The sequence below is a fragment of the Nerophis ophidion genome, linkage group LG27 (genome assembly GCF_033978795.1).
Source record: "Nerophis ophidion isolate RoL-2023_Sa linkage group LG27, RoL_Noph_v1.0, whole genome shotgun sequence".
NCBI classification, from domain to species: domain Eukaryota; kingdom Metazoa; phylum Chordata; class Actinopteri; order Syngnathiformes; family Syngnathidae; genus Nerophis; species Nerophis ophidion.
In genome coordinates this window covers 22,324,852-22,349,107 of record NC_084637.1, presented here as the reverse complement: position 1 = coordinate 22,349,107, position 24,256 = coordinate 22,324,852, and the positions used below count along the sequence as shown (strand labels likewise).

Genomic DNA, 24,256 nt, shown 5'->3' with positions numbered 1-24,256 from the left:
GTTGTCTGCAAATATTTACATACTTTGGTTCCAATGTCCACTTTTTCTCCTATTCCCTTCCTGCATTGTCGCATGTGGCATATCATGCACTATCTTGACCAAATAATGTTTTCACAATTAAGATCTCAGCAGCACTTATGTATGTTTGTCTGTTTCAATTTAGTATTTTAAATACTTTCATTCATCATTATTTGTGCTATATTTTTCTCGAGAATATAAAACCGGATCAAAAGTAGAACGTTGTCTTTGCAAATTTCAGTTTACCGACGCCGAACTGCACACAGCCTATCATGCACTGTCTTGATCAAGTAGTCACTCAGATTCCAGTGACTCCAGCTTTCATCCATTGTCTACAAATGTAGACACATTTCTGGTGAAATGTCTCTTTTTTCCCTTTTTACCATCCACAGAGCATGAAGCAGCATATCATGCACTGTCTTGACGTAAATATTTCATCACAGGAAAGCTAGTGGTTGAAGCGTTGGACATGAGTTTCAATGGGATCTTTGGCGCAAGCTCGAGCCCTGCTCACAGCGTTCATGTTCGATTCTTACTGACAAAGCAGCATACCATGCATTGGCTTGACCAAAATATTTTAATTCATCAATATTTTTGGTGCTAATTTTAGTTCTAACATTTTTCCCCCTTTAATGTCCTTCGAAATGGCAGCATGCAGCATATCATGCACTGTCTTGACCAAGTAATGTCGCTGAGATTACAGTGACTCCAGCTTTCATCCATTGTCAGCAAATGTTGGCACATTTCTGGTGCAATGTCTATTTTCCCCTTTTTTATCCATTTAGAAAGCATGAAGCAGCATATCATGCATTGTCTTGACTAAAATATGTGTTTTGTAATTTAATCTTTCATCAAATAACTGCAATGTTTTCGGTGCAAATGTTGGGACCCATGCCGTATTTTCCCTTAATCTCCATACAAACAGCAGCATGCAGCATATCATGCACTGTCTTTTACTTCCAAATTGTAAAATACAGCTCCAATGGCCGCGAGGTTAAGGCGTTGGACTTAAAGTCCAATGGAATCTTTTTAGACAAAAATATAAATTTCAAAGAAGATTTGAGCAATTGCAGAAATAACAGACATTGACGCTGTGAGCAGGGTTCGAAAGCAAGGTAAATAAATAATAACAGCATGCTATTTTGGGAAAATTCAAGACATTTCTAAGTTTTTTCCATCAAGCAGCATATCATGCATTGTCTTGACCAAATAATCTTATTGAAATTCCTTATTTCATCAAATAAATTCAAAATTTTAGTGCAAATTTCAGGAGAAATCTTTCTCGTCCCAAAATTTCTTTAAAAAAAAAAATGGCACACAGCATATAATGCAATTTCATACAGCTGTGATGGCCGAGAGGTTAAGGCGTTGGGCTTGAAATCCAATGGGATCATCCCACGCGGGTTTGAATCTTGCTCACAGCGTCAATGATCTACCTCTTACTTATGCCAATTCTCAAATTCAGTTCGCTAAAACAGAATTGTGTGCAGCATATCATGCACTGTCTCAACCAAATCATGTTATTGAAATTCCAGCAACTCCAACTTCCTTTCGTTGTCTTCAAACTTTGGCATCGACCATGTATAAAGCAGCATATCATGCATTGTCTTGACCAAATAGTCTTACTTTAACTCTGTCTTTGATCAAATAACTGCAATTTCAGGTCCAAGGTGCTCAGTTAATTGAAGCAAAACTGTGTGCATCATTTCATGCATTGTCTTGACCAATTAGTCACACTGAAACTCTAGTCCCTTCAGCTTTCATCCACTGTCTGCAAATGTTGGCAACATTCAGGTGCGATGTCCATGTTACCTTTTTTTTCCATCTACAGAGCATTAAGCAGCATATCATGCATTGTCTTGAATAAATAACCTTGTAATTCAATCTTTCAACAAATAACTGCAGTATTTTTGGTGCAAATTTCAGGTCAAATGTTTTATTTTCATTTCAATTCACTTCACTTTATTTCACCTTCAAATAGCAACATGCAGCATATCATGCACTAGCTTGTACATCATTGCAGGAATGTATAACTAATTTCACATGAAGTAGGGCTGTGATGGCCGAGAGGTTAAGGCGTTGGACTCGAAATCCAATGGGATCTTCCCGCGCAGGTTCGAACCCTGCTCACAGCGTGTATGTTTTCTTACAAAGCGGCATACCATGCATTGTCATGACCAAAAGATCTTAATTCAATCAATTCATCAACAAACTGCAATGTTATTGATTCAAATTTTTCAACAAAGCACTGTCTTAAACAAGCTGTAGTCTAGTGACTCCAGCTTTCATCCATTGTCTACAAATGTTAACACATTTCTGTTGCAATATCTATTTCCCCCCTTTTTTCCATCTATAGGGCATGAAGCAGCATACCATGCATTGTCTTGACCAACAGATTGTTTTGTAATTCAATCTTTCATCAAATACCTGCAGTGTTTTCGGTGCAAATTTCGGGTCCAACAATGTATTTTCCCTTCATTTCCTTCCAAATAACAATATGCAGCATATCATGCACTGTCTTTTATGTCCCTTCTGAAACATGGAAATACAGACCAACGCTGTCTGCAAATGTTGGCAAATTTCAGGTTAAAATTTATTGTTTAATGTCTGTTTTTATGTCCATCTATCTCTTTTCTGCTAAGTTGCAGCATATCATACACTGTCTTGTTTGTCAATAAACAAGCAATTAATAAAGAGTTGTGATGGCTGAGAGGTTAAGGTGTTGGACTAGAAATCCAATGGGATGTTTGCGTGCAGGTTCGATCCCCGCTCACAGCATAGGTGTCTGTTTTATGACCAATTTCTTACTCGTACATTTACTCCAACTTTCATGTCAAATATTCTACTCGGTTAATTGAATGAGAACTGCATGCAGCATATCTTGCACTGTCTTTACCCTATAATGTTACTGATTTTAGTAACTTCACCGTCCATCCACTATCTGCAAACTTCGGTATATTATGCAGCACATCATGCAGCACATCATGCATTGTCCATCCATCCATTTTCTACCGCTTGTCGCTTTTGGGGTCGCGGGGGGTCGCTAGAGCCTATCTCAGCTGCTTTCGGGCGGTAGGCGGGGTACACCCTGGACAAGTCGCCACCTCATCGCAGGGCCAACACAGATAGACAGACAACATTCACACTCACATTCCAGTACTGCTCTGGACATTCGTATTGTGAGGCAAATGCATTAACCACTCTTCCACCGTGATGCCCACATCATGCATTGTCTTGACCAAAAAAATCGTATCAATTTTTATACAAATTTCAGACCCAATGTTGTATTTTCTCTTATTTCAGTTGTCAATGTCCAATGAAAACGGAATTTTGCACCAAACGTGTGTAGTTATCTGATGAAATATTGAATTACAGTAAGATTATTTGGTCATGACAATGCATGACATGCTGCATTATGTCCTCTTTTATCCAAATTGATATTCTACAGAAAAATAATATTGATCTCGAGTTACAGTTATTTGATGAAATATTGCAATACAATAAGATTGCCTGCGATTAGGTGGCGACTTGTCCAGGGTGTACCCCACCTTCCGCCCGATTGTAGTTGAGATAGGCGCCAGCGCCCCCCGTGACCCCAAAAGGGAATAAGCGGTAGAAAATGGATGGACAATAAGATTGTAGCAGCATGCAGCGTATCATGCACTGCCTTGTATGTCACTTCTGGAGTGTAGAAAACTGAAACAAGGCTGTGATGGCCGAGAGGTTAATGCGTTGGACTAGAAATCCAATGGGATCTTCCCGCGTAGGTTCAAATCCTGCTCACGGAGTTAATGTTCAAATCTTACTTATGAAGCTTACTAGTCTTGACCAAAATATCTAAATTCAATTAATTTAACAACTAACTGCACTTTTTAGGTCAAACAATTCACCCCCCCTTCCTTAATGTTATTCCAAATGGCAGCATTTCATGCACTGTCTTGACCAAAATATTGTACTATCTTTCATCATTTAACTGCAATGTTTTCGCCTCAAAAGGGTCTACAAATGTAGGCAAATTTCAGGTTTGATGTCCGATTTTCCTTCTTACCTTTCTGATTCCGCAGCATTACATGCATCGTCTTGACTCACAGATGTTATTATAACTCCAGCAAAAGCAGCTGGGATGGTGGAGATGTTAAGGTATCGGACTGGGAATCCGATGTTTCTATGTCTAATGACCACATTCTTACTTTGCAGATTTCAGGTCAAATGTCCTCCTCAGGTAATTGAAGTGGAACTGCATGCAGCATATCATGCACTGTCTTGACCAAACAATGTTACTAAAATCCCGGTAAGCTTTCACCCATTGTCTGTAAAATTTGGAAAAATGTATTGTCTGATGTCTATTTTTCTCCCCACCTATCTAGCATTAAGTGGCATACCATGCATTGTCTTGACCAAAATATGTTATTGTAATTCAATCTTTTACTAAATTGCAATATTTTTTTCTTTATTCTGAATGTTTTTTTTCTCTTATTTTCCTTCCATATAGCAACATGCAGTGTATCATACACTGTCTTATTTGTCAAAGAGCTGTGATGGCCGAGAGGTTAAGGCGTTGGACTTGAAATCCAATGGGATCTTCCCGCGCAGGTTCAAACCCTGCTCACAGCGACAATACTTTACTTCTTTAGTGTGCCGTTTCTCAAATCTTCTCCTCAGAACTGCGTGCAGCATACCATGCACTGTCATGACCAAGTAGTGTTAGTGAAATTCACGCTACTCCAACTTTCATCCATCGTCCGCAAACTTAAGCAGATGTCTTTTTAATTTATTTTTTTTTCATCGACAGTGCATAAAGCAGCATACCATGCACTGTCTTGACCAAATAATTCTATTTTAACTCAGTCTTTGATCAAATAACTGCAATATTTTATGTACAAGTTTCAGGTCCAATGTGCTCAGTTAATTGAAGCAAAACTGTGTGCAGCATATCATGCATTGTCTTGACCAATAAATCACACTGAAATTCCAGTCACTTCAGCTTTCATCCACTGTCTGCAAAAGTTGGCAACATTCAGGTGTGATGTCCATGTTAGCTTTTTTCTCCCCCATCTACTGAGCATTAAGCAGCATGTCATGCATTGTCTTGAACAAATAACCCTGTAATTCAATCTTTCATCAAATAACTGCAATATTTTTGGTGCAAATTTCAGGTCAAAGGTTTTATTTTCATTTCACTTCACTTTACTTCACTTCATTTCACCTTCAAATAGCAACATGCAGCATATCATGCACTAGCTTGTACGTCATTGAAGCAATTTAGAACTATCTTCACTTCAGAAGCGGCTGTGATGGCCGAGAGGTTAAGGCGTTGGACTTTAAATCTAATGGGATCTTCCCGCGCAGGTTCGAACACTGCTCACAGCGGTCTTTTCTAATTTATGACCAACTTCTTACTCGTACATTTGCTCAATCTTTCATGTCAAATATTCCATCCATCCATCCATTTTCTACCGCTTATTCCCTTTGGGGTCGCGGGGGGCGCTGGCGCCTATCTCAGCTACAATCGGGCAGAAGGCGGGGTACACCCTGGACAAGTCGCCACCTCATCGCAGGGCCAACACAGATTGACAGACAACATTCACACTCACATTCACACACTAGGGCCCATTTAGTGTTGCCAATCAACCTATCCCCAGGTGCATGTCTTTGGAAGTGGGAGGAAGCCGGAGTACCCGGAGGGAACCCACGCATTCACGGGGAGAACATGTCAAATATTCTCCTCAGTTAATTGAATCAGAATAGCGTGCAGCATATCATGTACTGTCTTGACCAAATAATGCTACTAATTACAGTAACTTCACCCTTCATCCATTATCTCCAAACGTTGGCAAATTAAATGTCCAATGTCTTATTTTATTTTTATTTTTCGTCTACAAAGTATAATGCAGCATATTATGCATCGTCTTGACCAAAACATCTCATTATTTTTGTACAAATTTCAGGTCCAATGTTTTTTTTTTTTCTTATTTCAGTTGTCATTGTCCGATGACAACTAAATTTTGCCCCAAACGTGTGTAGTTATCTGATGAAATATTGAATTACAATAAGATTATTTGGTCACGACAATGCATGACATGCTGCATTATGTCCTGTTTTATCCAAATGGATATTCTACAGACTAAAATTGAGTACCTGCACAGGTAACAAACTACAACACTGTGAGCAGGGTTCTAACCTGTGCGAGAAAAACCCTTTGGATTCTGAGTCCAACGCCTTAACCTCTCGGCTATCACAGCTTCTGTTCTACTATACCGAAACCATGTAAATAAATAAACGGGTTGTACTTGTATAGCGCTTTTCTACCTTCAAGGTACTCAAAGCGCTTTGACATTACTTCCACATTTACCCATTCACACACTGATGGAGGGAGCTGCCATGCAAGGCGCTAACCAGCACCCATCAGGAGCAAGGTGAAGTGTCTTGCTCATGGACACAACGGACATGTTGAGGTTGAACCAGGGACCCTCGGGTTGTGCAGAGCCACTCTATCACTGTGCCACGCCATCTCGTAGACAGTGCATGATATGCTGCATGCTATTATTTGGAAGGGAATACAAAAAAAAACTACACCTGAAATCTGCAATAACAATATTGCAGTTATTTGATGAAAGATTGAATTACAATAATAATATTTGGTCAAGACAATGCATGATATGCTGCTTTATGCCCTGTAGATGGAACAAAAAAGGTAAAATAGACAAGGCACCTGAATTTGGCCAAAATTTGCAGTAACATTGTGGTCAAGACAGTACATGATATGCTGCACGCACTTTCAATGAACTGAGCACATTTAACATGAAATTTTCAAAACTTTGGTTGACTCGTCTCTTTTTTTATCCAAATGTACACATTCGATAAATGGCGTACAGGCTGGTGCATGATATGCTGCATGCTGCTATTTGGAAGGAAAGTAAAGGGGAAAACAACTTATGGACTTAAAATTTGTACCAAAAATATTTCAGTTATTTGATGAAATATGGAGTTAAAATAAGGTTATTTGGTTAAGACAATGCATGATATGCTGCTTTTTGTCTTTTTTCCATACAAATGTATATTCTAAAGAAGAAGATTTGAGCAACTGCACAAATAACAGACATTACAAAGTAAGTAAGGGAACATTTAAGAGATTTCTATTTTTCTTGCCATACACAGAACATGAAGCAGCATATCATGTATTGTCTTGACCAAAGCATCTTATTGTAATTCCATCGATCATCGAATAACTACAATATTTTTAGCGCAAACTTCAGGTGAAATGTTTTTGATCGCTTAATATCATGAAGAGTCTTACAGCTGTGATGGCCGAGAGGTTAAGGCGTTGGACTCGAAATCCAATGAGATCTTCCCGCGCAGGTTCGAACCCTGCTCACAGCGACAATACTTCAGTGTCCCTTTTTTCATATCCTTTCTTATGATAGGGGGGGCCTATCTCAGCTGCATTCGGGCGGTAGGCGGGGTACACCCTGGACAAGTCACCACCTCATCACAAGGCCAACAGAGATAGACAGACAACATTCACACTCACATTCCAGGACTGCTCAGGACCTTCGTGTTGTGAGGCGAATGCACTAACCCCTCTTCCACCGTGATGCCCACATCATGCATTGTCTTGACCAAAAAATCGTATCAATTTTTGTACAAATTTCAAACCCAATAATGTATTTTCTCTTATTTCAGTCGTCAATGTCCAATGAAAAGTGAATTTTGCAGCAGACGTGTGTAGTTATCTGATGAAATATTGAATTACAGTAAGATTATTTGGTCATGCCAATGCATGACATGCTGCATTATGTCCTCTTTTATCCAAATTGATATTCCACAGAAAAATAATATTGAGTTACAGTTATTTGATGAAATATTGTATTACAATAAGATTGTAGCAGCATGCAGCATATCATGCACTGCCTTGTATGTCACTTCTGGAGTGTAGAAAACTGAAACAAGGCTGTGATGGCCGAGAGGTTAAGGTGTTGGACTAGAAATCCAATGGGATCTTCCAGCGCAGGTTCAAGTCCTGCTCGCAGCGTTAATGTTCAAATCTTACTTATGAAGCTTGCATAGCTTTGACCAAAATATGTTAATTCAATTAATTTAACAACTAACTGCACTTTTTAGGTCAAACAATTCACGCCCCCTTTCTTGACCAAAATATTGTACTATCTTTATTCAAATAAAATAAGGTTTTCGGCTCAAAAGGGTCTACAAATGATGGCAAATTTCAGGTTTAATGTCCAATTTTCCTTCTTACCTTTCTGATTACGCAGCATTACATGCATCGTCTTGACTAACAGATGTTATTATAACTCCAGCAAAAGCCGCTGCGATGGCGGAGATGTTAAGGTATCGGACTGGGAATCCAATGTTTCTATGTCTAATGACCACATTCTCACTATGCAGATTTCAGGTCAAGTGTCCACCTCAGGTAATTGAAGCGGAACTGCATGCAGCATATCATACACTGTCTTGGTAGTCAAAGAGCTGTGATGGCCGAGCGGTTAAGGCGTTGGACTTGAAATCCAATGGGATCTTCCCGCGCAGGTTCGATCCCTGCTCACAGCGTAGGAGTCTTATTTATTACCAATTTCTTACTCGTACATTTGCTCAAGGTTTCATGTAAAATATTCTCCTCAGTTAATTGAATCAGAACTGTGTGGAGCATATCATGCACTGTCTTGACCAAATACTAATTTCTGTAACTTCACCTCATATCCATTATCTGGAAAATTTGGCATATATCATGTCCAATGTCTATTTCATTTCTTTATCGACAGTGTAATGCAGCATATCATGCATTGTCTAATTAATTGACGTACAAATTTCAAATCCAGTGTTGTATTTTTTCTTTTTCAGTTGTCAATTTCCAATGACAACTGTATTTTGCACCAAACATGTGTAGTCATCTGATGAAATATTAAATAACAGTAAGATTGTGTGGTCATGACATGTTGCATTATGCCATTTATTTAATCCAAATAGATACTCTACAGAAATGATGAGCAATTTGACAGGTAACAAACTACTACGCTGTGAGCAGGATTCAAACCTGCGCGGGACAATTCCAATGGATTTCAAGCCCAACGCCTTAACCTCTCGGCCATCACAGCTACTGCTCTACAATACCGAAACCATGTAGACAGTGCATGATATGCAAGGGAATACAAAAAAACACTACACCTGAAATTTGGAATAACAATATTGCAATTATTTGATGAAAGATTGAATTACAATAATAATATTTGGTCAAGACAATGCATGATATGCTGCTTTATACCCCGTAGATGGAACAAAAAAGTTAAAATAGACATGGCACCTGAATTTGGCCAAAATTTGCTGTAACATTGTGGTCAAGACAGTACATGATATGCTGCACGCACTTTCAATGAACTGAGCACATTTACCCTGATATTTGCAAAATTTCGATGGACTTGTCCTTCTTTTAACCAAATGTACACATTCCAAAAAGGGCGTACAGGCTGGTGCATGATATGCTGCATGCTGCTATTTGGAAGGAAAGTAAAGGGGAAAACAACTTATGGACCTGAAATTTGTACCAAAAATATTTCAGTTATTTGATGAAATATGGAGTTAAAATAAGGTTTTTTGGTTAAGACAATGCATGATATGCTGCTTTTTGTCTTTTTTCCATACAAATGTATATTCTAAAGAAGAAGATTTGAGCAACTGCACAAATAACAGACATTACAAAGTAAGTAAGGGAAAATTTTAAGAGATTTCTATTTTTCTTGCCATACACAGAACATGAAGCAGCATATCATGTATTGTCTTGACCAAAGCATCTTATTGTAATTCCATCTATCATCGAATAACTACAATATTTTTAGTGCAAACTTCAGGTGAAATGTTTTTGATTCCTTTATATCACAGCTGTGATGGCAGAGAGGTTAAGGCGTTGGACTTGAAATCCACTGGGATCTTCCCGCGCAGTTTCGAACCCTGCTCACAGCGACAATACTTTAGTGTACCTTTTTTCATATCTTTTCTTGAGATAGGGGGGCCCTATCGAAGCTGCATTCGGGCGGTAGGCGGCGTACACCCTGGACAAGTCACCACCTCATCGCAGGGCCAACACAGATAGACAGACAACATTCACACTCACATTCCAGGACTGCTCAGGACCTTCGTATTGTGAGGCGAATGCACTAACCCCTCTTCCACCGTGATGCCCACATCATGCATTGTCTTGACCAAAAAATCGTATAAATTTTTGTACAAATTTCAAACCCAAAGTTGTATTTTCTCTTATTTCAGTTGTCAATGTCCAATGAAAACTGAATTTTTCACCATACGTGTGTAGTTATCTGATGAAATATTGAATTACAGTAAGATTATTTGGTCATGACAATGCATGACATGCTGCATTATGTCCTCTTTTATCCAAATTGACATTCTACAGAAAAATAATATTGAGTTACAGTTATTTGATGAAATATTGTATTACAATAAGATTGTAGCAGCATGCAGCATATCATGCACTGCCTTGTATGTCACTTCTGGAGTGTAGAAAACTGAAACAAGGCTGTGATGGCCGAGAGGTTAAGGCGTTAGACTAGAAATCCAATGGGATCTTCCCGCGCGGGTTCAAATCCTGCTCGCAGCGTTAATGTTCAGATCTTACTTATGAAGCTTGCCTAGCTTTGACCAAAATATGTTAATTCAATTAATTTAACAACGAACTGCACTTTTTAGGTCAAACAATTCACCCCCCCCTTTCTTGACCAAAATCTTGTACTATCTTTATTCAAATAAAATAAGGTTTTCGCCTCAAAAGGGTCTACAAATGATGGCAAATTTCAGGTTTAATGTCCAATTTTCCTTCTTACCTTTCTGATTACGCAGCATTACATGCATCGTCTTGACTAACAGATGTTATTATAACTCCAGCAAAAGCAGCTGCGATGGCGGAGATGTTAAGGTATCGGACTGGGAATCCAATGTTTCTATGTCTAATGACCACATTCTCACTATGCAGATTTCAGGTCAAGTGTCCACCTCAGGTAATTGAAGCGGAACTGCATGCAGCATATCATGCACTGTCTTGACCAAACAATGTTACTAAAATTCCAGTAAGCTTTCATCCATTGTCTGTAAAATTTGGAAAAATGTATTGTCTGAAGACTATTTTTCTCCCCACCTATCTAGCATAAAGCAGCATACCATGCATTGTCTTGACCAAAATATGTTATTGTAATTCAATCTTTTACTAAATTGCAATATTTTTTTCTTTATTCTGAATGTTTTTTTTTCTCTTACTTTCCTTCCATATAGCAACATGCAGCATATCATACACTGTCTTGGTAGTCAAAGAGCTGTGATGGCCGAGCGGTTAAGGCGTTCGACTTGAAATCCAATGGGATCTTCCCGCGCAGGTTCGATCCCTGCTCACAGCGTAGGAGTCTTTTTTATGACCAATTTCTTACTCGTACGTTTGCTCAAGGTTTCATGTAAAATATTCTCCTCAGTTAATTGAATCAGAACTGAGTGCAGCATATCATACATTTTCTTGACCAAATACTAATTTCTGTAACTTCACCTTATATCCATTATCTGGAAAATTTGGCATATATCTTGTCCAATATCTATTTCATTTCTTTTTTTTATCCACAGAGTGTAATGCAGCATATCATGCATTGTCTAATTAATTTTCGTACAAATTTAAAATCCAATGTTGTATTTTTTATTTTCAGTTGTCAATTTCCAATGACAGTTGTATTTTGCACCAAACGTGTGTAGTTATCTGATGAAATATTGAATTACAGTAAGATTTTTTGGTCATGACAATGCATGACATGTTGCATTATGTCATTTTTTTCATCCAAATGGATATTCTACAGAAATGATGAGCAATTTGACAAGTAAGAAACTGCTAAGCTGTGAGCAGGATTCAAACCTGCGCGGGACAATTCCAATTGATTTCAAGCCCAACGCCTTAACCTCTCGGCCATCACAGCCTCTGTTTTACTGTCCGGAAATGACGTAGAAGTGCATGATATGCTGCATGATATTATTCAGAAGGAAATAAAAAAACTACACATTCCACCTGAAATTTGCAATAAAAGCATTGCAGTTATTTGATGAAAGATTTAATTACAATAATATTTGGTCAAGACAATGCATGATATGCTGCTTTATGCCCCGTAGATGGAAAAAAAAAGTTAAAATAGAAATGGCACCAGAATTTGGCAAAAAATGGCAGTAACATTATGTGGTCAAGACAGTACATGATATGCTGAACGCACTTTCAATGAACTGAACATATTTAACCTGATATTTGCAAAATTTTGGTAGACTTGTCCTTTTTTTATCCAAATGTACACATTCCAAAAATGTCGTACAGGCTGGTGCATGATATGCTGCATGCTGCTATTTGGAAGGAAATTAAAGGGGGAAAAAATTAATGCACCTGAAATATGGACCAAAAATATTTCAGTTATTTGATGAAATATGGAGTTACAATAAGAATCTTTGGTCAAGACAATGCATGATATGCTGCTTTTTGTCTTACAAATTTATATTCTAAAGAAGAAGATTTGAGCAACTGCATAAATAACAGACATTGACGCTAAGTTAGTAAGGGAAAATTTAAGAGATTTAAATTTTTTCCCATGTACAGAACATGAAGCAGCATATCATGCATTGTCTTGACCAAAACATCTTATTGTAATTCCATCTTTCATCAAATAACTACAATATTTTTTGCGCAAACTTCAGGTGAAATGTTTTTCTTCCCCTAATTTCCTTCTAAAAAAAAAAAGCAGGATGCAGCATATCATGGAGAGTCTGACGGATGCGATGGCCGAGAAGTTAAGGCCTATGATTCTAAATCCAATGGGTTCTTCCCGCGCAAGTTCAAACCCTGCCCACAGCAACAATACTTTACTTCTTAAGTGTGCCGTTTTTCAAATCTTTTCCTCAGAACTGCGTGCAGCATACCATGCACTGTCATGACCAAGTAGTGTTAGTGAAATTCACGCTACTCCAACTTTCATCCATTGTCTGCAAACTTAAGCAAATGTCATTTTAATTTAATTTTTTTCCATCGACCATGCATAAAGCAGCATACCATGCACTGTCTTGACCGAATAATTCTATTTTAACTCAGTCTTTGATCAAATAACTGCAATATTTTTGGTATAAGTTTCAGGTCCAATGTGCTCAGTTAATTGAAGAAAACTGCGTGCAGCATATCATGCAGTGTCTCGACCAATTAATCACACTGAAATTCCAGTCACTTCAGCTTTCATCCACTGTCTGCAAAAGTTGGCAACATTCAGGTGGGATGTCCATGTTAGCTTTTTTTTTGTTTCCATCTACAGAGCATTAAGCAGCATATCATGCATTGTCTTGAACAAATGACCTTGTAATTCAATCTTTCATCAAATAACTGCAATATTTTTGGTGCAAATTTCAGGTTAAAGGTTTTATTTTCATTTCACTTCACTTTACTTCACTTCGTTTCACCTTCAAATAGCAACATGCAGCATATCATGCACTAGCTTGTACGTCATTGAAGGAATTTAGAACTATTTTTACTTCAGAAACGGCTGTGATGGCCGAGAGGTGAAGGCGTTGGACTTGAAATCCATCGGGATCTTCCCACGCTGGTTTGAATCCTGCTCACAGCGGTCTTTTCTAATTTATGACCAACTTCTTACTGGTACATTTGTTCAAGGTTTCATGTCAAATATTCTCCTCAGTTAATTGAATCAGAATAGTGTGCAGCATATCATGTACTGTCTTGACCAAATAATGCTACTAATTACAGTAACTTCACCCTTCATTCATTATCTGCAAACGTTGGCAAATTACATGTCCAATGTCTTATTTTATTTTATTTTTTCGTCTACAAAGTATAATGCAGCATATTATTTATCGTCTTGACCAAAACATCTCATTATTTTTGTACAAATTTCAGGTCCAATGTTTATTTTTTTCTTATTTCAGTTGTCATTGTCCAATGACTACTAAATTTTGCCCCAAACGTGTGTAATCTGATGAAATATTGAATTACAATAAGATTATTTGGTCACGACAATGCATGAGATGCTGCATTATGTCCTGTTTTATCCAAATGGATATTCTACAGACAAAAATTGAATACCTGCACAGGTAACAAACTACAACACTGTGAGCAGGGTTCTAACCTAAGCGAGAAAAACCCATTGGATTCTGAGTCCAACACCTTAACCTCTCGGCCATCACAGCTTCTGTTCTACAATCCTGAAATCATGTAGACAGTGCATGATATGCTGCATGCTATTATTTGGAAGGGAATACAAAAAAACACTACACCAGAAATTTGGAATAACAATATTGCAGTTATTTGATGAAAGATTGAATTACAATAATAATATTTGGTCAAGACAATGCATGATATGCTGCTTTATGCACCGTAGATGGAACAAAAAAGGTAAAATAGACAAGGCACCTGAATTTGGCAAAAATTTGCAGTAACATTGTGGTCAAGACAGTACATGATATGCTGCATGCACTTTCAATGAAGTGAGCACGTTTAACATGAAATTTTCAAAACTTTGGTTGACTCGTCTCTTTTTTAACCAAATGTACACATTCCAAAAAGGGCGTGCAGGCTGGTGCATGATATGCTGCATGCTGCTATTTGGAAGGAAAGTAAAGGGGAAAACAACTTATGGACCTGAAATTTGTACCAAAAATATTTCAGTTATTTGATGAAATATGGAGTTAAAATAAGGTTATTTGGTTAAGACAATGCATGATATGCTGCTTTTTGTCTTTTTTCCATACAAATGCATATTCTAAAGAAGAAGATTTGAGCAACTGCACAAATAACAGACATTACAAAGTAAGTAAGGGAAAATTTTAAGAGATTTCTATTTTTCTTGCCATACACAGAACATGAAGCAGTATATCATGTATTGTCTTGACCAAAGCATCTTATTGTAATTCCATCTATCATCGAATAACTACAATATTTTTAGCGCAAAATTCAGGTGAAATGTTTTTCATCCCTTAATATCATGAAGAGTCTTACAGCTGTGATGGCCGAGAGGTTAAGGCGTTGGACTCGAAATCCAATGGGATCTTCCCGCGCAGGTTTGAACCCTGCTCACAGCGACAATACTTTTGTGTGCATTTTTTCATATATTTTCTTGAGATATCTATCTCAGCTGCCTTTGGGTGGTAGGCGGCGTACACCCTGGACAAGTCACCACCTCATCGCAGGGCCAACACAGATAGACAGAAAACATCCACACTCACATTCCAGGACTGCTCAGGACCTTCGCATTGTGAGGCGAATGCACTAACCCCTCTACCACCGTGATGCCCACATCATGCATTGTCTTGACCAAAAAATCGTATACATTTTTGTACAAATTTCAAACCCAATGTTGTATTTTCTCTTATTTCAGTTGTCAATGTCCAATGAAAAGTGAATTTTGCACCAGACGTGTGTCGTTATCCAATGGAATATTCAATTACAGTAAGATTATTTGGTCATGACAATGCATGACATGCTGCATTATGTCCTCTTTTATCCAAATTGATATTCCACAGAAAAATAATATTGAGTTACAGTTATTTGATGAAATATTGTATTACAATAAGATTGTAGCAGGATGCAGCATATCATGCACTGCCTTGTATGTCACTTCTGGAGTGTAGAAAACTGAAACAAGGCTGTGATGGCCGAGAGGTTAAGGTGTTGGACTAGAAATCCAATGGGATCTTCCCACGCAGGTTCAAATCCTGCTCGCAGCGTTAATGTTCAAATCTTACTTATGAAGCTTGCATAGTCTTGACCAAAATATGTTAATTCAATTAATTTAACAACTAACTGCACTTTTTAGGTCAAACAATTCACCCCCCCTTTCTTGACCAAAATATTGTACTATCTTTATTCAAATAAAATAAGGATTTCGGCTCAAAAGGGTCTACAAATGATGGCAAATTTCAGGTTTAATGTCCAATTTTCCTTCTTACCTTTCTGATTACGCAGCATTACATGCATCGTCTTGACTAACAGATGTTATTATAACTCCAGCAAAAGCAGCTGCGATGGCGGAGATGTTAAGGTGTCGGACTGGGAATCCAATGTTTCTATGTCTAATGACCACATTCTTACTTTGCAGATTTCAGGTCAAATGTCCTCCTCGGGTAATTGAAGCGGAACTGCATGCAGCATATCAAGCACTGTCTTGACCAAACAATGTTACTAAAATCCCGGTAAGCTTTCATCCATTGTCTGTAAAATTTGGAAAAATGTATTGTCTGAAGACTATTTTTCTCCCCAGCTACCTAGCATAAAGCAGCATACCATGCATTGTCTTGACCAAAATATGTTATTGTAATTCAATCTTTTACTAAAATGCAATATTTGTTTCTTTATTCTGAATGTTTTTTTTCCACTTACTTTCCTTCCATATAGCAACATGCAGCATATCATACACTGTCTTGGTAGTCAAAGAGCTGTGATGGCCGAGCGGTTAAGGCGTTGGACTTGAAATCCAATGGGATCTTCCCGCGCAGGTTCGATCCCTGCTCACAGCGTAGGAGTCTTTTTTATGACCAATGTCTTACTCGTACATTTGCTCAAGGTTTCATGTAAAATATTCTCCTCAGTTAATTGAATCAGAACTGTGTGGATCATATCATGCACTGTCTTGACCAAATACTAATTTCTGTAACTTCACCTCATATCCATTATCTGGAAAATTTGGCATATCATGTCCAATGTCTATTTCATTTCTTTATCGACAGTGTAATGCAGCATATCATGCATTGTCTAATTAATTGACGTACAAATTTCAAATCCAGTGTTGTATTTTTTCTTTTTCAGTTGTCAATTTCCAATGACAGTTGTATTTTGCACCAAATATTTGTAGTTATCTGATGAAATATTAAATAACAGTAAGTTTGTTTGGTCATGACATGTTGCATTAAGCCATTTATTTAATCCAAATAGATACTCTACAGAAATGATGAGCAATTTGACAGGTAACAAACTACTACGCTGTGAGCAGGATTCAAACCTGCGCGGGACAATTCCAATGGATTTCAAGTCCAACGCCTTAACCTCTCGGCCATCACAGCTACTGCTCTACAATACCGAAACCATGTAGACAGTGCATGATATGCAAGGGAATACAAAAAAACACTACACCTGAAATTTGGAATAACAATATTGCAATTATTTTATGAAAGATTGAATTACAATAATAATATTTGGTCAAAACAATGCATGATATGCTGCTTTATGCCCCGTAGATGGAACAAAAAAGTTAAAATAGACATGGCACATGAATTTGGCCAAAATTTGCTGTAACATTGTGGTCAAGACAGTACATGATATGCTGCACGCACTTTCAATGAACTGAGCACATTTAACATGAAATTTTCAAAACTTTGGTTGACTCGTCTCTTTTTTAACCAAATGTACACATTCCAAAAAGGGCGTGCAGGCTGGTGCATGATATGCTGCATGCTGCTATTTGGAAGGAAAGTAAAGGACCTGAAATTTGTACCAAAAATATTTCAGTTATTTGATGAAATATGGAGTTAAAATAAGGCTATTTGGTTAAGACAATGCATGATATGCTGCTTTTTGTCTTACAAATGTATATTCTAAAGAAGAAGATTTGAGCAACTGCACAAATAACAGACATTACAAAGTAAGTAAGGGAAAATTTTAAGAGATTTCTATTTTTCTTGCCATACACAGAACATGAAGCAGCATATCATGTATTGTCTTGACCAAAGCATCTTATTGTAATTCCATCGATCATCGAATAACTACAATCTTTTTAGCGCAAAAATCAGGTGAACTGTTTTTCATCCCTTAATATAATGATGGGTCTTACAGCTGTGATGGCCGAGAGGTTAAGGCGTTGGACTTGAAATCCAATGGGATCTTCCCGCGCAGGTTCGAACCCTGCTCACAGCGACGATACCTTAGTGTTCCTTTTTTCATATCTTTGAGATGGGGGGGGGCCTATCTCAGCTGCATTCTGGCGGTAGGCGGGGTACACCCTGGACAAGTCACCATATAATCGCAGCGCCAACACAGGTAGACAGACAACATTCACACTCACATTCCAGGACTGCTCAGGACCTTCGTATTGTGAGGCGAATGCACTAACCCCTCTACCACCGTGATGCCCACATTATGCATTGTCTTGACCAAAAAATCGTATAAATTTTTGTACAAATTTCAAACCCAAAGTTGTATTTTCTCTTATTTCAGTTGTCAATGTCCAATGAAAAGTGAATTTTGCACCAGACGTGTGTAGTTATCTGATGAAATATTGAATTACAGTAAGATTACTTGGTCATGACAATGCATGACATGCTGCATTATGTCCTCTTTTATCCAAATTGACATTCTACAGAAAAATAATATTGAGTTACAGTTATTTGATGAAATATTGTATTACAATAAGATTGTAGCAGCATGCAGCATATCATGCACTGCCTTGTATGTCACTTCTGGAGTGTAGAAAACTGAAACAAGGCTGTGATGGCCGAGAGGTTAAGGCGTTAGACTAGAAATCCAATGGGATCTTCCCGCGCAGGTTCAAATCCTGCTCGCAGCGTTAATGTTCAGATCTTACTTATGAAGCATGCCTAGCTTTGACCAAAATATGTTAATTCAATTAATTTAACAACGAACTGCACTTTTTAGGTCAAACAATTCACCCCCCCCTTTCTTGACCAAAATCTTGTACTATCTTTATTCAAATAAAATAAGGTTTTCGGCTCAAAAGGGTCTACAAATGATGGCAAATTTCAGGTTTAATGTCCAATTTTCCTTCTTACCTTTCTGATTACGCAGCATTACATGCATCGTCTTGACTAACAGATGTTATTATAACTCCAGCAAAAGCAGCTGCGATGGCGGAGATGTTAAGGTATCGGACTGGGAATCCAATGTTTCTATGTCTAATGACCACATTCTCACTATGCAGATTTCAGGTCAAGTGTCCACCTCAGGTAATTGAAGCGGAACTGCATGCAGCATATCATGCACTGTCTTGACCAAACAATGTTACTAAAATTCCAGTAAGCTTTCATCCATTGTCTGTAAAATTTGGAAAAATGTATTGTCTGAAGACTATTTTTCTCCCCAGCTACCTAGCATAAAGCAGCATACCATGCATTGTCTTGACCAAAATATGTTATTGTAATTCAATCTTTTACTAAATTGCAATATTTTTTTCTTTATTCTGAATGTTTTTTTTTCTCTTACTTTCCTTCCATATAGCAACATGCAGCATATCATACACTGTCTTGGTAGTCAAAGAGCTGTGATTGCCGAGCGGTTAAGGCGTTGGACTTGAAATCCAATGGGATCTTCCCGCGCAGGTTCGATCCCTGCTCACAGCGTAGGAGTCCATTCTATGACCAATTTCTTACTCGTACATTTGCTCAAGGTTTCATGTAAAATATTCTCTCTGTTAATTGAATCAGAACTGCGTGCAGCATATCATACATATTCTTGACCAAATACTAATTTCTGTAACTTCACCTTATATCCATTATCTGGAAAATTTGGCATATATCTTGTCCAATATCTATTTCATTTCTTTTTTTTATCCACAGAGTGTAATGCAGCATATCATGCATTGTCTAATTAATTTTCGTACAAATTTAAAATCCAATGTTGTATTTTTTATTTTCAGTTGTCAATTTCCAATGACAGTTGTATTTTGCACCAAACGTGTGTAGTTATCTGATGAAATATTGAATTACAGTAAGATTGTTTGGTCATGACAATGCATGACATGTTGCATTATGTCATTTTTTTCATCCAAGTGGATATTCTACAGAAATGATGAGCAATTTGACAAGTAAGAAACTACTAAGCTGTGAGCAGGATTCAAACCTGCGCGGGACAATTCCAATTGATTTCAAGCCCAACGCCTTAACCTCTCGGCCATCACAGCCTCTGTTTTACTGTCCGGAAATGACGTAGAAGTGCATGATATGCTGCATGATATTATTCAGAAGGAAATAAAAAAACTACACATTCCACCTGAAATTTGCAATAAAAGCATTGCAGTTATTTGATGAAAGATTTAATTACAATAATATTTGGTCAAGACAATGCATGATATGCTGCTTTATGCCCCGTAGATGGAACAAAAAAGTTAAAATAGAAATGGCACCAGAATTTGGCAAAAAATGGCAGTAACATTATGTGGTCAAGACAGTACATGATATGCTGAACGCACTTTCAATGAACTGAGCATATTTAACCTGATATTTGCAAAATTTTGGTAGACTTGTCCTTTTTTTATCCAAATGTACACATTCCAAAAATGTCGTACAGGCTGGTGCATGATATGCTGCATGCTGCTATTTGGAAGGAAATTAAAGGGGGAAAAAATGAATGCACCTGAAATATGGACCAAAAATATTTCAGTTATTTGATGAAATATGGAGTTACAATAAGAATCTTTGGTCAAGACAATGCATGATATGCTGCTTTTTGTCTTACAAATGTATATTCTAAAGAAGAAGATTTGAGCAACTGCATAAATAACAGACATTGACGCTAAGTTAGTAAGGGAACATTTAAGAGATTTAAATTTTTTCTCATGTACAGAACATGAAGCAGCATATCATGCATTGTCTTGACCAAAACATCTTATTGTAATTCCATCTTTCATCAAATAACTACAATATTTTTAGCGCAAACTTCAGGTGAAATGTTTTTCTTCCCCTAATTTCCTTCTAAAAAAAAAAAGCAGGATGCAGCATATCATGGAGAGTCTGACGGATGCGATGGCCGAGAAGTTAAGGCCTATGATTCTAAATCCACTGGGATCTTCCCGCGCAGGTTCAAACCCTGCCCACAGCAACTATACTTTACTTCTTAAGTGTGCCGTTTTTCAAATATTTTCCTCAGAACTGCGTGCAGCATACCATGCACTGTCATGACCAAGTAGTGTTAGTGAAATTCACGCTACTCCAACTTTCATCCATTGTCTGCAAACTTAAGCAAATGTCATTTTAATTTAATTTTTTTCCATCGACAGTGTATAAAGCAGCATACCATGCACTGTCTTGACCGAATAATTCTATTTTAACTCAGTCTTTGATCAAATAACTGCAATATTTTTGGTATAAGTTTCAGGTCCAATGTGCTCAGTTAATTGAAGAAAACTGCGTGCAGCATATCATGCAGTGTCTCGACCAATTAATCACACTGAAATTCCAGTCACTTCAGCTTTCATCCACTGTCTGCAAAAGTTGGCAACATTCAGGTGGGATGTCCATGTTAGCTTTTTTTTTGTTTCCATCTACAGAGCATTAAGCAGCATATCATGCATTGTCTTGAACAAATGACCTGGTAATTCAATCTTTCATCAAATAACTGCAATATTTTTGGTGCAAATTTCAGGTTAAAGGTTTTATTTTCATTTCACTTCACTTTACTTCACTTCGTTTCACCTTCAAATAGCAACATGCAGCATATCATGCACTAGCTTGTACGTCATTGAAGGAATTTAGAACTATTTTTACTTCAGAAACGGCTGTGATGGCCGAGAGGTGAAGGCGTTGGACTTGAAATCCAACGGGATCTTCCCACGCTGGTTTGAATCCTGCTCACTGCGGTCTTTTCTAATTTATGACCAACTTCTTACTGGTACATTTGTTCAAGGTTTCATGTCAAATATTCTCCTCAGTTAATTGAATCAGAATAGTGTGCAGCATATCATGTACTGTCTTGACCAAATAATGCTACTAATTACAGTAACTTCACCCTTCATTCATTATCTGCAAACGTTGGCAAATTACATGTCCAATGTCTTATTTGATTTTATTTTTTCGTCTACAAAGTATAATGCAGCATATTATTTATCGTCTTGACCAAAACATCTCATTATTTTTGTACAAATTTCAGGTCCAATGTTTATTTTTTTCTTATTTCAGTTGTCATTGTCCAATGACTACTAAATTTGCCCCAAACGTGTGTAATCTGATGAAATATTGAATTACAATAAGATTATTTGGTCACGACAATGCATGACATGCTGCATTATGTCCTGTTTTATCCAAATGGATATTCTACAGACAAAAATTGAATACCTGCAAAGGTAACAAACTACAACACTGTGAGCAGGGTTCTAACCTAAGCGAGAAAAACCCATTGGATTCTGAGTCCAACGCCTTAACCTCTCGGCCATCACAGCTTCTGTTCTACAATCCTGAAATCATGTAGACAGTGCATGATATGCTGCATGCTATTATTTGGAAGGGAATACAAAAAAACACTACACCAGAAATTTGGAATAACAATATTGCAGTTATTTGATGAAAGATTGAATTACAATAATAATATTTGGTCAAGACAATGCATGATATGCTACTTTATGCCCCGTAGATGGAACAAAAATGTAAAATAGACAAGGCACCTGAATTTGGCCAAAATTTGCAGTGACATTGTGGTCAAGACAGTACATGATATGCTGCACGCACTTTCAATGAACTGAGCACATTTAACATGAAATTTTCAAAACTTTGGTTGACTCGTCTCTTTTTTTAACCAAATGTACACATTCCAAAAATGGCGTACAGGCTGGTGCATGATATGCTGCATGCTGCTATTTGGAAGGAAAGTAAAGGGGAAAACAACTTATGGACCTAAAATTGGTACCAAAAATATTTCAGTTATTTGATGAAATATGGAGTTAAAATAAGGTTATTTGGTTAAGACAATGCATGATATGCTGCTTTTTGTCTTTTTTCCATACAAATGCATATTCTAAAGAAGAAGATTTGAGCAACTGCACAAATAACAGACATTACAAAGTAAGTAAGGGAACATTTAAGAGATTTCTATTTTTCTTGCCATACACAGAACATGAAGCAGCATATCATGTATTGTCTTGACCAAAGCATCTTATTGTAATTCCATCTATCATCGAATAACTACAATATTTTTAGCGCAAACTTCAGGTGAAATGTTTTTCATCCCTTAATATCATTAGAGTCTTACAGCTGTGATGGCCGAGAGGTTAAGGCGCTGGACTCAAAATCCACTGGGATCTTCCCGCGCAGGTTCGAACCCTGCTCACAGCGACAATGCTTTAGTGTTCCTTTTTTCATATCTTTTCTTAAGATATGGGGCCCTATCTAAGCTGCATTTGGGCGGTAGGCGGGGTACACCCTGGACAAGTCACCACCTCATGGCAGGGCCAACACAGATAGACAGACAACATTCACACTCACATTCCAGGACTGCTCAGGACCTGCGTATTGTGAGGCGAATGCACTAACCCCTCTACCACCGTGATGCCCACATCATGCATTGTCTTGACCAAAAAATCGTATAAATTTTTGTACAAATTTCAGACCCAATGTTGTATTTTCTCTTATTTCAGTCGTCAATGTCCAATGAAAAGTGAATTTTGCACCAGACGTGTGTAGTTATCTGATGAAATATTGAATTACAGTAAGATTATTTGGTCATGACAATGCATGACATGCTGCATTATGTCCGCTTTTATCCAAATTGATATTCTACAGGAAAATAATATTGATCTCGAGTTACGGTTATTTGATTAAATATTGTATTACAATAAGATTGTAGCAGCATGCAGCATATCATGCACTGCCTTGTATGTCACTTCTGGAGTGTAGAAAGCTGAAACAGGTCTTTGATGGCCGAGAGGTTAAGGTGTTGGACTAGAAATCCAATGGGATCTTCCCGCGCAGGTTCAAATCCTGCTCACAGCGTTAATGTTCAAAACTTGCTTATAAACCTCTTGACCAAAATATCTTAATTCTATTAGTTTAACAACTAACTGCACTTTTTAGGTCAAACAATTCACTCCCCCCCTTCCTTAATCTTCTTCCAAATGGCAGCATATCATGCACTGTCTTGACCAAAATATTGTACTATCTTTCATCAAATAACTGCAATGTTTTCAGCTCAAAAGGGTCTACAAATGTAGGCAAATTTCCGGTTTAATGTCCGACTTTCCTTCTTACCTTTCTGATTACGCAGCATTACATGCATCGTCTTGACTAACAGATGTTATTATAACTCCAGCAAAAGCAGCTGCGATGGCGGAGATGTTAAGGTATCGGACTGGGAATCCAATGTTTCTATGTCTAATGACCACATTCTCACTATGCAGATTTCACGTCAAATGTCTTCCTCAGGTAATTGAAGTGGAACTGCATGCAGCATATCATGCACTGTCTTGACCAAACAATGTTACTAAAA

The 24,256-nt window shown here is 37.6% G+C and overlaps 1 protein-coding gene and 25 non-coding genes across 26 annotated transcripts in view; 21 read left to right on the top strand and 5 right to left on the bottom strand.

Annotated features, from left to right (window-relative positions):
• The window catches only part of LOC133544315 (semaphorin-3G-like), a 259,663-nt gene that overhangs the window by 167,138 nt on the left and 68,269 nt on the right, over window positions 1–24,256 (bottom strand). The gene's annotated exons all lie outside the window — the stretch shown is intronic.
• Window positions 1,361–1,442, top strand: trnas-uga (transfer RNA serine (anticodon UGA)). The gene has a single exon. It is a non-coding gene; the product is annotated as a tRNA-Ser (tRNA).
• trnas-cga (transfer RNA serine (anticodon CGA)) lies at window positions 2,072–2,153 on the top strand. Its single transcript has one exon. It is a non-coding gene; the product is annotated as a tRNA-Ser (tRNA).
• Window positions 2,715–2,796, top strand: trnas-aga (transfer RNA serine (anticodon AGA)). Its single transcript has one exon. It is a non-coding gene; the product is annotated as a tRNA-Ser (tRNA).
• trnas-aga (transfer RNA serine (anticodon AGA)) lies at window positions 3,725–3,806 on the top strand. Its single transcript has one exon. It is a non-coding gene; the product is annotated as a tRNA-Ser (tRNA).
• Window positions 4,551–4,632, top strand: trnas-uga (transfer RNA serine (anticodon UGA)). Its single transcript has one exon. It is a non-coding gene; the product is annotated as a tRNA-Ser (tRNA).
• Window positions 6,179–6,260, bottom strand: trnal-cag (transfer RNA leucine (anticodon CAG)). Its single transcript has one exon. It is a non-coding gene; the product is annotated as a tRNA-Leu (tRNA).
• On the top strand, window positions 7,317–7,398 carry trnas-cga (transfer RNA serine (anticodon CGA)). Its single transcript has one exon. It is a non-coding gene; the product is annotated as a tRNA-Ser (tRNA).
• On the top strand, window positions 7,969–8,050 carry trnas-aga (transfer RNA serine (anticodon AGA)). Its single transcript has one exon. It is a non-coding gene; the product is annotated as a tRNA-Ser (tRNA).
• Window positions 8,502–8,583, top strand: trnas-uga (transfer RNA serine (anticodon UGA)). The gene has a single exon. It is a non-coding gene; the product is annotated as a tRNA-Ser (tRNA).
• On the bottom strand, window positions 9,047–9,128 carry trnas-uga (transfer RNA serine (anticodon UGA)). The gene has a single exon. It is a non-coding gene; the product is annotated as a tRNA-Ser (tRNA).
• trnas-uga (transfer RNA serine (anticodon UGA)) lies at window positions 9,909–9,990 on the top strand. The gene has a single exon. It is a non-coding gene; the product is annotated as a tRNA-Ser (tRNA).
• Window positions 10,561–10,642, top strand: trnas-aga (transfer RNA serine (anticodon AGA)). The gene has a single exon. It is a non-coding gene; the product is annotated as a tRNA-Ser (tRNA).
• trnas-uga (transfer RNA serine (anticodon UGA)) lies at window positions 11,351–11,432 on the top strand. The gene has a single exon. It is a non-coding gene; the product is annotated as a tRNA-Ser (tRNA).
• Window positions 13,586–13,667, top strand: trnas-uga (transfer RNA serine (anticodon UGA)). The gene has a single exon. It is a non-coding gene; the product is annotated as a tRNA-Ser (tRNA).
• On the top strand, window positions 15,057–15,138 carry trnas-cga (transfer RNA serine (anticodon CGA)). The gene has a single exon. It is a non-coding gene; the product is annotated as a tRNA-Ser (tRNA).
• trnas-aga (transfer RNA serine (anticodon AGA)) lies at window positions 15,702–15,783 on the top strand. Its single transcript has one exon. It is a non-coding gene; the product is annotated as a tRNA-Ser (tRNA).
• trnas-uga (transfer RNA serine (anticodon UGA)) lies at window positions 16,491–16,572 on the top strand. The gene has a single exon. It is a non-coding gene; the product is annotated as a tRNA-Ser (tRNA).
• Window positions 17,034–17,115, bottom strand: trnas-uga (transfer RNA serine (anticodon UGA)). The gene has a single exon. It is a non-coding gene; the product is annotated as a tRNA-Ser (tRNA).
• Window positions 17,884–17,965, top strand: trnas-uga (transfer RNA serine (anticodon UGA)). Its single transcript has one exon. It is a non-coding gene; the product is annotated as a tRNA-Ser (tRNA).
• Window positions 18,533–18,614, top strand: trnas-aga (transfer RNA serine (anticodon AGA)). The gene has a single exon. It is a non-coding gene; the product is annotated as a tRNA-Ser (tRNA).
• On the top strand, window positions 19,323–19,404 carry trnas-uga (transfer RNA serine (anticodon UGA)). Its single transcript has one exon. It is a non-coding gene; the product is annotated as a tRNA-Ser (tRNA).
• trnas-uga (transfer RNA serine (anticodon UGA)) lies at window positions 21,557–21,638 on the top strand. Its single transcript has one exon. It is a non-coding gene; the product is annotated as a tRNA-Ser (tRNA).
• Window positions 22,136–22,217, bottom strand: trnal-cag (transfer RNA leucine (anticodon CAG)). The gene has a single exon. It is a non-coding gene; the product is annotated as a tRNA-Leu (tRNA).
• On the top strand, window positions 23,025–23,106 carry trnal-caa (transfer RNA leucine (anticodon CAA)). The gene has a single exon. It is a non-coding gene; the product is annotated as a tRNA-Leu (tRNA).
• On the top strand, window positions 23,671–23,763 carry trnas-aga (transfer RNA serine (anticodon AGA)). The gene has a single exon. It is a non-coding gene; the product is annotated as a tRNA-Ser (tRNA).